This window comes from Pipra filicauda, unplaced genomic scaffold, assembly GCF_003945595.2.
Source record: "Pipra filicauda isolate LSUMZ 115617 unplaced genomic scaffold, ASM394559v2 scaffold1_size10287979_pilon, whole genome shotgun sequence".
NCBI lineage: Eukaryota > Metazoa > Chordata > Aves > Passeriformes > Pipridae > Pipra > Pipra filicauda.
In genome coordinates this window covers 8,927,867-8,943,283 of record NW_024104310.1, presented here as the reverse complement: position 1 = coordinate 8,943,283, position 15,417 = coordinate 8,927,867, and positions in this window count along the sequence as shown.

Here is a 15,417-nt window from a genome sequence, read left to right as displayed (position 1 = left end):
AACCCACAAACCTAGGACAGAAATACTGCATTCAATCAACACAACCTGTAAGCCAAGTTCTGGTGCAAAGAGTTCTGTTAGCTTCAATGGGCTTATTCTCAAGAGGCAGAGAAAAAGTATACAAGCCCAAAAGCGTGACAGTCTGCAGGAGTTCACCGTATGATAAAGATAATTACAATTGCCCTTATGCACAGCCACTTACCTGTAATTAATTCATAAAATAATTATTGCAACAGTGCTGCTCTAGTTAGATTTTACATTGAACTTCAATAGAGAATTCTGCTGCTGCTGAATACCGAGAGCTAAAAATAATCAATATGAAATAAGAGCTGCCATAAATACTGGATGGGACTGATTTGCCCTGCATAAGGGAAAGGCAGGAAACAGGGTAAAAGGAACTGGTTCAGCACTGAGGGAAAATTGATTGAATATGAGGTGGTGAAGGACTGTACTGAAGGTGCCTCCTCCTCCCCTTCATGTGGGGTGATGATTTCTCTGTTTGGGCTTCACATGGTGTGTGCTGTCAAGTGGTCCGATTTTCTCCTCATAGTCTGAACACTGCTTGCAAATCGAGCACAGGGAGACACTTGTTTTTTGTTTAACAGCAAGGGGTGGGGGGAGGAAGCCAAGAAAACTTCAGCATTTCTTTCCTAGGAGGATTTATGTGCAGCGCCAGCAGATCAAGCCACAGAAAGGGAAGGCCTCCATTTTGCCAAGAACTGGGATAGATTTAAAAGGACTTACAGTATCAACTTCCATAAATATTCTTTCCAGTATGTTCATGTCCTGTATCAAAAATAACGTGGCCAGCAGGAGCAGGGAAGTGATCCTTCCCCTGTACTCTGCGTTGGTGAGGCCACACCTTGAGTATTGTGTTCAGTTCTGGGCCCCTCAGTTCAGAAAGGATATTGAGGTGCTGGAGCGGGTCCAGAGAAGAGCAACAAGGCTGGTGAAGGGACTGGAGCATAAGTCCTATGGGGAGAGGCTGAGGGAGCTGGGGTTGTTTAGCCTGGAGAAGAGGAGGCTCAGAGGTGACCTCATCACCGTCTATAACTACCTGAAGGGAAGTTCTAGCCAGGTGGGGGTTGGTCTCTTCTCTCAGGCACTCAGCAATAGGACAAGGGGGCACGGGCTTAAGCTCCGCCAGGGGAAATTTAAGTTGGATATCAGGAGAAAATTCTTTACAGAGAGAGTAATCAGGCATTGGAATGGGCTGCCCAGAGAGGTGGTGGATTCACCATCCCTGGAGATTTTTAAACGCAGATTGGACGTGGCACTGAGTGCCATGATCTAGTAAATGGACTGGATTTGGACCAAGGGTTGGACTCGATGATCTCGGAGGTCTTTTCCAACCCAATCGATTCTATGATTCTATGATTCTATGATATCACTGCTATCTTGGTTTATTGAACTTCACTTTTGCCACAGTGACATTGCTTTACCTTTTCCATCTAGTTTGACTTATTTTACTAGTGATGTGTTTTCTGCCTCTGTTTCTCAGTTTGTGTTTATGTGTGGAGCTAAGTGAGCACTGCAAGAAAAAATTAAATTTCAGCAAATTGCCTTTGAAGGGTGTTTGCATTGTCTGTACTGAGTTCCTGCAGGTGCACAAAGCCCATGATCCTATGGTTGCTTTGGGGCATATAGGCATCACACTCCTGAGCCAAATGTTTTCCTCTGCTCCTTCCCTCTGGCATCACTCTGGCATCAGCTGAGGAAACCACATGGCACCATGTACCTACACATCACACACTGGCCAGAGGTCTGGTGTCAAAGGACAGGACTTTCCAAAGAAATATCTCCTGTGGCTTCAGGAGGCATCTGCATGTCATGTAATGATTCTTCAGGAAAGACATCACAGCCATCAGACCTCCCCTGTACCACTGATAGAAGGGATAAGGCACATCTGGGTTTTCCACATGACATGCCTCCTGGTGAGACCTGGAACAGAGGTCTGAAATGATTTAAATATATCTTTTTATCTTGAAGCTGCAGAATATCCCTCTGTCACAGCTCATCAATCAGGCATTGACTTGGTTAGGTATCTTCCCCTTTTCCTGGGTCGTTCCTGAAGACACAAGAAACACTAGTCTTAACAGAGATCCTTATAGTAGGACCTCACTCTCCAGTGTGAAAGCAAACTGTTCATTTCTACCTAATTAATTAAGCAATTTGTCGTTAATTGCTTTCAGTAATTAATCTGGAGTAGGACTTTCCTTCTTATCCCACAAGAACTTAGTTTCCCTAAGAGTCTTTGGTGAGATATTTAAGTTTTTTTTAAACTCCAGCTTCTTTGCACTGACAAACCCTTGTTTATCCTCATGCTCATTAGCTGCTAGGAAGTAATCTTGAGATACGTGAAAGATATATTTTCCTTTTTTTATGAAAAGCCTATTAATTGTTCACAAGATATCAGGGTTTCATATCAGTATTTTCTAATTCTTTTCTTTATTGTATCTTACACTTTTTTGTCTGGTGCAAAAGACAGAATTACTAATTTCTGGATTCTTACAGCACTCCTTAAGTTTTTTTAAAGAGTAGTAATATATTTGCCACCCAGATTTTTTGTTTATTGCCCTGCATTGCTCAGAGAGGAAGACTCAGTTAAACAATTCTTAGTGATTCCTCTATTTCATATTTGAGTACCATTTGAACCCTTCAGTTAATATCATCTAGCTTTACAATTTGCACTTCATTTCAAGTATTTTCCAACTCTGCAGCTGCAAAGTGTGGTTTGGATGTGGGAATCTTCTAAAACTGTAGTGAACCATGAAGCAAGGATTTGATTTCACTTCTGAGTAAAACAGCTAGTACTTCACTCTCTAGTCAAGGGTAGTTTATGAACATAATAAGAGCTTGCAATATTTCAAGGCATTTTCTCAGCTTTTGTTGTCTGTAATAAAATGTTGAAATAAAATTAATAAAATATCACAACGAGCCTTTGTAAATAAATCCTTCCAAAACCCATTAGAAAGCACTATTGAAGGAACAGAACTGCACATTAATTTTTGAATTATACATATGTGACAAACCACGGCAAATCGACTATCTACTGAAACAAGCGCTGACTAAATGCTCTGTTGCTTTGGACCTACTGTCTCCTCCCTCCCTCCTAAGGGATATCTCCTCCCTTCAGAGGAGTCTATTGCTCTAATCATCCCTAAGCATGAAAGCCTGCAGCTCATTATCCCAATCCATGTAACCTGCGGTGAGAGTGGCCTGCCACCTTCTACCAGCCTGTGAAACTCTCAGTGAGAGGTTTTTTGGCAGTTGCTGATAAAGAGAGGGTGGGTGTGGGGCACATCAGCTTTCCACGAGTTGCAGCCAGAGGAACTGCAGTTGTGTTTTTGATGCTATGGTATCCAGACCTTAAAATGACATTCACCCATCTGTGCAAAATGCAAATCCAATCTTAAAGGGTGGGTGCCCTGGGACTCTGCTCCCCCTGCAGAATGTCTTTCCCTGCAGTATCCTGTGGGAGCTGCAAAGCCTGGAGGACGCGGGGACTCTACTCACCTGTGGGTGGTTGACCGCAGGCAGGATGTCTAATGGGAACCACCCCTCCCAGCTCCCTTTGGAGCTGGTGTGCTCATCTGAACATAACCGGGAGCAAGTCAGATGGCTGGTAATGCAAAAAGCTCTGCAGGTTATCCAGGGACCTCAGGGTAAACTGCTCCGAAGGTTTTGTCTGCCTTAGGTCCCCTCAGCCTGGTAGCGAGTCCTCTGGGAGCAGCACAAGCAGCCATGGAACCTGAGGACCCTCAGGCTCCTTGTCTATATTTTTTTCCAGCCTGGTTTTGCTCTTTTCCCCATGAGAGCAGAGGCTGATGTGGGGGGGGAGGGGGGAGGAACTGCAGAGGAGAATTTTCCTGTGTTTCCCTGTGGCAGAGGCTGCCCTCACTCAGCACTGTCACCATATGTCGGAGGGAGAGGGTAGGAGCAGGTTGTCCCCGGGCAGCTGGCCAGGAGGACAGATGGCTGTGCGAAGGCACTAAAGACTGTGAATCAACCCTGGATGTGGAGGGCACAAGTCAAATAAGAACATTTAAAGGTCTGCCCAGCCTGCAGTCAGCCGCTGGTGTTAAAGGAGAAGAGACACCATTCGGAAGTAGTGCTGGGGATTAAGTAATTCTTACTGCTGGCATTGAAGGACCCCCAGTTAAGAGGCTGCTCCTTGTATCTGAGAAGCTAATTGTTTCCCATCCTGCACTGCTCAGAAAGAAGAGTCTCTCCCGTTCCCAAAATAGTAGTCCATAGGGGAAACAGTTTTTATTTCAGCATAGCTATTTATCTGTTTGTTTTCTTTTAACAGCAACCAAATCAAACCAGACTAAATGCCTCTGAAGAACCCTGCTGTGCCATGCTTAATGCTGTTCCAGACACAGGACAGAGCATCCTCCCCTGGAAGAATCAGTCTGAGAAAGGGAAGCACCCTCTGAAGCAAAAAAATCTGTGCAATGAGTCCAGCAATGCCTCCTGTTAAGATTACACATGACTCATTTCTTATCTAAACAAGAAGCAGTGAGCATCTGGAAAGCAAAGAGCAAGTTTTTGCCTGCTTGGCTGTGCTTTTTGGCCTCTGGGTCAGGGAAGTGCTAAAATCTGCTGCAGAGGATATTTACTTCACAGACTCGATAAATCTCTGACCATTCAGATGAGAAATGAGTCCTCCTTGATTAATAAGTTTTGCATGCGTGCTCCTTCCAGTTTTGATTAAACTTTCTTTTAAATTTGTTGTTTAGAGTGAGGAAATCTCTTTAGGTTTCCTTTGAGCAAAGAAAGCTATTTCCCATCTAGTAGGGGTTTTACTATTATCCTAATCCTAACTCTGCCCTAGTCATGCACTGACTGCTTTAAGGAAACAAAATAACAAATATTTCACCACATATTTTCTCTTGTCTTCTTGGAGTCATTTTTGGAGACAATATTTTAGCATGTAAAAAAAGATAAATATTTTTTTTAATATGCACAGTCAAAAGTAAAACTTACTGTAATTAAAGTTTCAGAAGAGTTTCTGTAATAAAGCCTCCTAATTCCCAAATATAAAGCACCAGATTCTGTTTGGATTCCTTCACTAACGTTGCTCACTGACGAATAATATTCATGTACAGATCTCATGGGAACAGCAGTTTAAAATGGCTGAAGGAAGATGATTAAAGGGGTGATAAGAATTGTTTATCGAGTGTTAGAAGCTCTGGTACATAAACACATCATTAAGTGTCTGGAGACGATTATTACAGATTTATTGCCAGACGGGTGGTACAGAGGAGTGGCAAAGGTCCTGGCTGGGCTCCTGCTGCGACACAGCCTCTCTATGTGTCCTTGCCACCTTCACTTGGTGATGAGCTCCATGGGGGTGCTGAGGCACCTGCTGCCTGCAGCTCTGAACCAGTGGACACTGGCCTTACACTGCTGCAGGTGTGGGCATTTGATTCTCAGGGACACATTCCTGTGGTGCTGCTCCTCCTGTGGCTCCTTCTCTAGTTTGATGGATAACAAGTTGACAATTTCCCAGCTGCAAAGCAGGTCTCCAGCAGAACTAAACCTCTGGATGAGCCCACATCTGGTAGCAAGGCTTCTTGTTTCTTGATTATTTTTTTTTATGCAGGAAAGCAAATGTCTCCATCAAGGCATAGAGATATTACCTATGCCTACCCAGAGGGACAGATGGAAGTGAAATACTTCTCAGATTCATGAGAATCTCTGAGAAACGAAGTGACTGGCACTGGCACATTCCTCACCACCTCAGTGATGGGCTGAGCTGTCCACAGGGCTCTTTTTTCACAGTGCATCAGGCAGTCAGCGTCCACACCTGCCTAGGCAGGGAGCTAGAAATTCACAAAGTAAGCAAGAAGCAGGCCCTTTTTGCCTTCCAGCACAGCTGTGCTGGAGTTGATGGGTCTGGGAAGCAGCACCTGCATGTGAGACCTGGAATCCTCTGTTTCCCGTGGACTTTGATGTCTGGGCCCTGGGGAGGAAGGGTAAAAGAACAAAATGAAAAAACAGTGCAAAATTAAATGTCTCTATTTAAATGGAATCTGCACTGGGGGTTGCTCCAGGCACTGGAGGTGGCAGTGACTGAGACTCAATAGTATCAGGGACTACTGTTCAATCCATGCCATGTTTTCCTCCTCATTTTGGCTGTCCAAGCAGCACCAGGTGGCTTTGTGCTGCTCGGCCTTGGCCTCAGACACAGGAAAGGAGCAAAGATGGCTTTGAGCCTTGGCCAAGAGGGGTGAGCACCTTTTGCAGGATACTGGCTCCTGCAAGTCCCTCCAAGCTGTGCATCCCCCCCAGAGTTGTCCAAAGACGCCAGCCTGTGGCTGTAATGGAGAGATATTGTCATGCAGCAAAGTTGGACCTAAAGCCCTCAGTATATTTGCATTCTGTTGGGAGAAAATAAATCAGGGAATGAACAAAAGGCTTTTTTTCCACTGGTAGTTTTTTCCTTGCCATTTTACAGCAATGTGGAATGAAGGAGGGGCACGGGGCTAATGAATTTCGACCTGTTTAGTCATAAAGATTTATCCCTGTGACTTAGAGCTAATATTGACCAATCAAATGGCTCCCCAAATCCTACCCATTTTATAAAAGTTAATCATACCCTCATGGCAGGCCAGGTACAAAATAAATTTTGATTTACAACTGTACTAAAATGATCGGTATTTTATGCTAGTCATTAACAGTATTTCACAATGGAGAGTTGTTATATTAAAAAACAGTAAAATGGTTTGTATCACATAATGATCTCATATTTGGGCACCACACAGAATACCACACAGAATACCAGGCTTATTGAGTTCATGTCTGAATGAGACATTTGTTAAAAATGTGACCATTGCAAGTGGCAAAAATGTGTATTATTTTCAGAAGTTTGTTCTGCTAACATGCAGCTCTTGCTATGTGACCTCTCTGACTTTGGTGCTATAAGTGATGCTGATCCATATATTACTTTGCAATGACCATGTAAGAGGACAGAATGTTCAGATGTGATTCCTCTTCAGCCCACGGAATTTATAATTATAAAATGATAGAACATTTTGGGTTGGAGGAACCTTAATCATCTCCAACCCTCCTGTCGTGGGCAGGGACACCTTCCACTAGACCAGGTTGCTCAAAGCCCCATCCAACCTGGCCTTGAACAGTTCCAGGGATGAGGCATCTACAGCTTCTCTGGGTAACCTTTTCCAGTGCTTCAGCATGCCTATAGTAAAGAATTTATTCCTAATATCCAATGTAAGCCTTCTCTCTCCCAGTTTAAAGCCATTCCATCTTGTACGGTCACTAAACACCCTTGTAAACAGTCACAGAGGATATTGGTGGGGGAAGGTTTAGATGTAATTTTATTCTTGCAGCAGAGCTAGGGTTGTAAAAATATATAATTGATAGATTTTTTCTTTTTTTATTCACCTTGTTTCAAAAATTGTTTCCCTTGTTAGAGTTTAAAAACAAGCAAGTTTAACATTGGGAATATCTACAGTAGATATTCTCAATATGTTGATATGGCCCCTGGCTTGATAAGCAAGACATGAGCCCACAGTATGATTGTCCCAGAGAACAAAATATGCTAGTCATAATCCTGACACCTGCGTGTTCAAAGAGGAACTGCTTCCTAAAATATACATGTGCATGCATTGCATGTGTGCTTGTAAATGCCCAGGTTCTGGAGAGTTCTGATGAGGATATTCAAAGAAGAAATCTGACAGTCCAGCAAGAATATTTCTCAATCAGCCTCCAGAAGCAATTGTAAATAAATGCCCCACTACCATCACAGCAGCCTAATTGCTCTTTCATTACAGAGAATTTAAAATAATGCATTAAAATGTGCAGGAGAGCAGGATTGAACAAAATGTTCAAGCGCTTTGTAGGTAGTGTGATTTCCCTGCCCTGTTGTTGTCTTAATAAGTAACACCTGAAAGCTTCAACGTTTTCAACATTTTATGCACAGGAACAAAGCAGCTGGCTTTTAAGAGCTGGCCACTTACAGCGGTGCTTGAGTGAAAGCTGAGTTTTGGGCAGTCTCCTTGTAACTGCTTGTATGGTGACACCTCTGGAAATACCACCTGGGGTGTGTCTGGTTTGTGTTATTGCTTTAGGTGTCGGAAGTTTCATCCAAGAAATGGTGGTTCAACACAGAAAGGGGAGATGTAAAAAGCTCTACATCCCAGCTCACTATTTATTTTAATTTGTTAGGCACAAGGTAGCTGCTGTTAAAAGATAGGACTTTTTCATACAGCTTTCACTCACTGTTATCGTAGGAATTGCATTAACTTCCTGAAGATATAGGAATTGTCAATGCAGCAGATCACAAATAACGTTCATTTCTACTGTATGTGAGCTCCTAGGAACCAGAAATGAGTCAAGAATTCTCCCAGTTCAATCCTCTTCCCTATTGTTATGTGTGACTGTATAAGCACTGAAAGAGAATGCAATTTCAGTCTGTAAATTCAAGCAAATTTTAGACCAGAACCACTAAAAGAAGTCAATCTATGGCAAGACAAGTTTAATCAGAATAGGAGGAAAAAATAAAAAAAAATGCAAAAAACCCCAGAGAGGATGTAAACATCCAAAGTGATACGGATCTGCTGAGAAGATGACAATTATGCTCATGGATGAACCAGGGTTAAACCGTCCAGACTTTCCAATGCCTTTCTTTAACCTGCTTATTTGCTTATCACTCCTATGTTTCAGGTTTGTCTCCATCACAGCACCTTGAGCTCTACTTCTCCCATCATATGAATATTTTCACCTATCATGTAATCGTGATATTTTCACCTATCTGTTTTCAACAGCTACTTGGAGAGAAACAAGAAAACACAGAAAATCTACCAATTATTGGCTGGTTATTTTACAGAGCTGGCATGAAGAAAAGACATGGTCATCTGAATGCATTATTTGTCTTATTCTAATCAAAATTGTTATTGAGTTTTAATTCCTTGGATGAAAGGGAAAAAAAAACAGTCTTGAATTAATAGTGAAGCGTGGAAATGGAGAGAGTTGACAAAGCACTTTAACAGCCTGCAGCTCCCTGAATGGCAGCTGATAATGAGCTCACAAACTTGTGACTTGTGAGAGCTCATCCGTGAAGGGGGAATGTAAAAATTGCTTTTATGAGGTTTAAAACACTCATAACTTTATTAGGCTCCCCTTTTCACTAGTAAAATAAGTTTAATTGCCCTTCATGGCTGAGGAATTATGTTTATTCTAAAGTGATTCATTTTTGTCTCCCGTTGAAGGGATTCTTTTCTTTTGCCTTTTCTTGTGCATCTCTCAGCTGTTCACACGGCAATGAAAAGAAGGGAGGAGAAGGCTGTCACCAAAGCTCTGGCAAACCACTGATGTTTAATTTTTTGTTTCCACTTGATGGGTTTATACTGTGCCAGTTTCTCCAGCGGCATGAAGGGACTAAGTTCTCCTCTTCCCTTTGACAGTCACTGAAAGCTGGGAGCCTCATAAACATTTTACCATGACAAGCTCTATAATTAAAAATAATGATAACAATGAGCACTCAGCAGCAACCAGTCTTCAACCTATTTGTGAATGTTTGCAGTTTAGAAACAGTATCTTGTGACAGTCGCAGTCCTTGCTATGCTAGTTGGATGCTCAGAAGATGATGTTTGGTTGATGTTCAGTCACCCTGGAAGGCTTTGGTCCACAATTATGTGCATGCATGTTGTGTAGTACAGAAATCATATTGACTGAAGGACTCCTATACCATCCTACTTTGGAGGAGTTCCTGAGGTCTCTGCTTGCCAATGTTAAGCCTGACTTCATGAAATGGGGCTTGAAGGACTCCTCTTCCTGAAAGTGGTCTTCAAGGAGGGAGAGAAAATATTGGACCAATAATTCTAAATTGAATGTTGTCCTCATGATTAAGATGACTTAATCTCATTAGGAGTGGTTTGTTTCTCCATTTTCTCTCTTTGCCACTGCTCCATTAGAGTCAACATCCTATAATAAATTGGGGTGACTGTGAGAAGAAACAGAACCTGTGTGTGGAAAGACTTAGGAATCTATCATGGATCTTTGGGCTGTTTCCTGGAAAAACACTTGGAAGAGGAAGTTCTTGTCATTCCTAAATTTGTGCAATAGTTTGTTGGAGACTTTGGCACCTACATATAGCACAGCACAAAACATAATAATTCTGAGAAAACTGGAATTCAGAACTGAAAAGCAGAACTGAAGTGGAAAGTTTTATTCCAGGACAAGAAAATGAATAGACAGAAGGTGGAGAGCAAAACATTGAAGCAAAGGGAGCATTTATTAAGAACCTGGCAGCCAAAAATGAGGATATTTTATGATTGTAGTGTTACTGTCTCCTGGCTGCTTGGCTCCCTCTCTAGCTATCCAGCTTGTTTTGTCCCAGAGATTTAATTTCCTGTACACACAGTTTGCCTCAACACTTTCACTTTTTTATCAGAGGTGATGGAAAAGCCCAGCTCTTCTTTTTATTTTTACATTTTGGCAAGATTCAAAAATCTCTTCAGCAAATTAACAGGCTGGTCATTGGCTGAACCATCGTTTTTTAAGTGAGCTTGACTGCTGGAGCAAGACTGATTCAAAGTCATGGATTTCATGTTTAGTACAAAATACCTTTGTTTTGGCAGCAGCAGTGACTGAGGAGAGGCAGGGAAGTTTTAATTCACTGTCTGTAAGGACCATATGTACCTATAACATTGTAATCCAGTTACTTACTCCAGCAGAAGTTACAACTGAGCAGAGGGGACTTGCTGAACAAAGTCTGTCATAAAAATGGGCACAGCTCATCAGTTCTCAAAAGCAGACATTTCCAGAAGGTCAGGCTGGTCCCTAGCTCCCATCAGTTAACAAAGATTCAGAGGTTTTCCAATTTCTCCTGCATTTTTTTGAAGCTATGCTGTTCCTAGCATCCTGAAAACGAACATGACATTTCCCCTCTCCATAGTCCTACACTGTAAGCCAAGACCAAGGTCTTATAAGACATACCTGAGATAGGGATTTGTTCCCACTCTCATTCCCAGGGGTTTCTTTGGGAATTTCATGGGCTCATGATGCTGTGACCCCTCTCTTCAGAACCAGACCAACGAGAAGAGCAGCCAGTTTAGTACTCAGAGATTCAGGCAGGATGTTCAAGTGCTTCTATGGCTTCTCCTTTGTAAAGGGGTAGTGTGGGCTCCAGCAAAGCTGACATTGCACTTCTACAGTCTGTGAGTGAGTAAGTCTGTCAAGGTGTTTTCTTCAGTCTGTGGAAAGGAACATTTTAATATCAGGATTTAGATGTCTTTAGGATGAGATAAAATGCATCTTTGAAAACTTCTTTGAAAATTCCCTGGCTGAGTTTCCAATGGCCACACAGGGAGCCCAGGATAACTAGCAACTCCTACACAGAAGCCTACATTTAGTGTGTCTAAATTTTGTTATATTAATTTCACAGTAATGATCACAGTGAGTCAATATTCTAGTCAACAAGGAGCCCTCAAATTAAGTCTTTTGATTTTTCTCTCCTCCATAATTCATGGTGAAAAGAATTTCCTTTTGTTTTAATGTTGTGATTTTAACATGGAAATTCAGACAAATCCTGACAGTTGTAACCATGCAGTACAGTTGTAATGATGAAAACAGCAATGCTGTTTGCAAGATTAATAAAGAAACTGGGATTTTACTTTAAATTACGCATCCTTTCTGATTCTTTTGAGGGCTTATTTTACATGGTAAGGTGTGTTAGGTTAACTGCATTAAGAAAAAGGAGATTTGCGTTTGCAGGATCTGCCTAAATATCATCTCACCCGTGATGTTCTAGTCTAATGGAATTTGAATAATGTACTGGTATCTAACCTCTGTAAACAGATTGAATCTAAATTATTTGTATGAAGGATTCAAGGACATCACTTTCGTCCTTGCTGCTATTCCCTCTTGACCAGTTGGTCTACAGCTCATGAAGAAAACATTCCTACTTCTGAGACTGATGCAGAAAGTGTTTCCTAGAGGAGGATGGGATATTATAAGCAGAACTCTGAGATGATAGAGGAAAATTTTCAACAGCAAAGCACTGTGTCTTGCAGTCCTGATTAATTTTTCCAAATATTCTATGACATATCTGTTTTCTTGATTAGATGATTTAGTATAGTAGTAATTTTTTTTGTGTTCAGATATGAATAAGTCTCATCTTCCATCATCTAACTGTTACATCAACAGAATGTTTGATAAAATCTTGGAATTTTTGCAATAGGCAATGCTTCCATGGGAAATCAAAACTTGGGAACAGTGTCTGGTTGCTTCCTGAATGGTGATGGGAGCCTGAGTTGCAAGCAGCCCTGTAAGGGCATCTCCGCCTGGATTTCATGATAATCCCACAAGTGCAGTTCTTAAATCCAGCTCCTGCATGACCACTATAGCAAACAGACCATCCACAGTTCTTGCTTGTCTTAAACTACGGACAAACATTTCCTGTCTTAGTAAAAGAGTACGACAATACAAAATAACAAAAAACTGTCCTTTGTGATCCTTTCTGTGCCTGTAAGAGAATCTAGTGTCTATTATCTATGTACAATTTGATCGACTTTGCAGTGAGAACTATCTCAGAGAGTTCAGATTCTCCATCCAGGGCATTAATCAACATGTCAAAATGAAACAAAATTGCTCTGAAGCATAAAGATTGGTCTAGGAACAGCATACACTGCCTGGAGAAGTCATCAGGACAGTCCAAAATTCCCATTTGGAGAGTTACACTGAATAATGAATTGATTTATGTGAAAGGTGGCAAGAAGTGAAGTCAGTCCCCTTGTTTGAGGTTGGTCCATTGCTTGGACTTCAACCACTGTCCCATCTGTGCAGCTGAGGAGTCCCTGACCATGTAAGTTCTCAGTGTGCACTCACAGGAGCAGCCCTGATTCCTCAATGCACCACAGCTGCAGGACAAATTGATTCACTTGATAGCTCTCACTCAAACAGGTGTCTGCCCAGGCCTCCTGACCAGTGAACAAACGAAAATACTCCACTGGATCCCAATCCCTGTTTAGTAGAGTCACTTCTTTCCAGTGACCAAGTAGTAAGTTTGCTTCCAACCTGGGTGCTCTGAGTGGATGCTAAAGCCAGTTTGGGTAAAGCCAGTTTCAGTTCCTTTGTTGCCTGTCAATGGTCTCTCCCATCTTGGCATGGCAGCTCCTGAAGAAGCAGATACACAGTAGGTATCAGGTACACCATGGTAAGGCATTCTGCCAGCCTGCAGACCCTTTCTGGCTCTCACTGCCATGTTGGGTGGTGATACAGTTGAACCAAAGCACACCCTGTAATAGAAAGAATTGAGGTCAGGGTAGAAATACCCAGAAAAAAAAAATCTGCTTAACATTCAGTTGTATCTTGAGTCAGCAATGAATACTAAATAATTACAAGGTGTAACAGAGGCAAAAGATAATTTTACCACTCACTATACCTTTACTTCATTTCATTTAGCAGTTCTTGTTTTCTCTGTCCTTCCCAACTGTTTTGCTTCCAGATATGAAGTGTTTGCACATCACTGCTGCACTGGGCTGGACTGTTCATACTAACAGTTTATTGGCATTATTGGTTCAGAGTATTAACAGCTCCCTTAGACCATGAAATTTTAATAAAGTGAAATGTATTCAATTCTTGTGAAAAAGCAGATGTAGGGAAAATGAATTGATCAGGAATGTCTGATAATCAATTTCCTCTGGTAAGCACACAAAATAATTATTCATTCAGACCCTGCTGTTTAATTTGCCTCCTCTGCTCATGCGTCTTACAGACAATCCATCAACATTTCCCTGCATCCACCAGAAGTAAAATGATATCTTAACACAGCTTTTAGGTAGGGATTGTTCAAGTATTAAGTATAAAGTATATCATCAAAACAATCCCCTCCTGAAAAATATTCTTCAAAATCTCTAACAAGGTCTACAAAATAAAGATTTGTCAGACTGAGAGCATTCATTGCAAACAGAGATTTAAAAATGACAGCATCATTCAAACCAAGCAGTAGCTGTATTAAATGATGTCATGGTCTCATCTGTAATGGCTGTTTAAATCTATTTAAGATTTAGTGGTGGCACCAGCAAATGGAGATCAACAGTGTCTCTGATCTGACCTCTGGTGGGTTTGCTACTGCCTTGGGAATTGCTTGATGGAAAACAAGTTGATAGAAATAGCATCTTTATTATTGACCACAGGTTTATAGCAATAGCATGTTAATTATTCAGCCTTTGGACTAGGTTTGTGTCAGAACTGGTGGTCTCTGTAAAGAACATAGTTCCTCACGTTGCTAGACATTGTATAATGAGCAGAAACAACATCCTGTCCTCAGAGACCTTCTACATGTGGCACAAGTCCACAGATGGGGCTGATTCTGATATGGGTGTCTGGAGCCTTGGAGAGGTCATGACATCCATTATAGTCATTGGTGAAATATGGGTTTTTGGAGTGAATCATCAAAAAGAAAGGTCTAACTTGGACTAGGTGAGTTACATCTTACCTGTGCCTACCCATCCTCGCTGACCATAAGGGTGACTGGTTCAAACTTTCAGTCTGCAGACATCTCATGATAATTAAGGTGATCCCACCACAGAGACCAGCCCAAGGGAATACATGAGATTAATTCTTATCAGCTGCAATCCCAACTCAGCAGAGATGAGCAGTAGAATCATAGGATCGTAGAATATCCTGACTTGGAAGGGACCCACAAGGATCATAAAAGTCCAGCTCCTGGCCCCGCACAGAACAGCCCCAAGAATCACACCATGTGCCTGAGAGCATTTTCCAGCTGCTTCTTGAACTCTGACAGGACATGACCACCTCTCTGGGGAGCCTGTTCCAGTGCTCAACCACGCCCTGGGTGAGAAACCTCTTCCTAACATTTAAGCTAAATCTCCCCTGACACAGTGTCATGCCATTCCCTTGGATCCTATCACTGGTCACCACAGAGAAGAGACCAGTGCCTGCCCCTCTGCTTTCCCTAGTGAGGAAGCTGTAAACTGGGATGGGGCCTCCTCTTGTGCACCGTTCCCTGGTTCACAAGTGTAAAGAAAGCAGTGGCTACAGTTGTAAATAATCCTTATCTCTGCTGTTCTGTACTAGAAGATTAAGATATTTCTTGACTGTCCCACAACAGATCCAGGGGTATGAGGGAGACGAGTCTCAAAATTTACACTCAGCCATCTGTTGGTTCAGGCTCTTCTTGGCTGTAGCTCAGAAACCCTTCACCACACTCAGCAGTGCCCCTGGGACAAACTCCAAACTGAGGGGATAGCAGGCTCAGAGCTATAGTTGGCACCACCACCAAATGTGTGCCAAATTCATCTTCAGTTGAGAAAAACATACTAGTGTACATCAGCCATCCTGGCTGGGGAAAGGGATGTGTGTGGCTCCTCAACACTGCTGTTCTCAACAAGCAATGCAACAATTACTCAAATCACACTTTTAGGT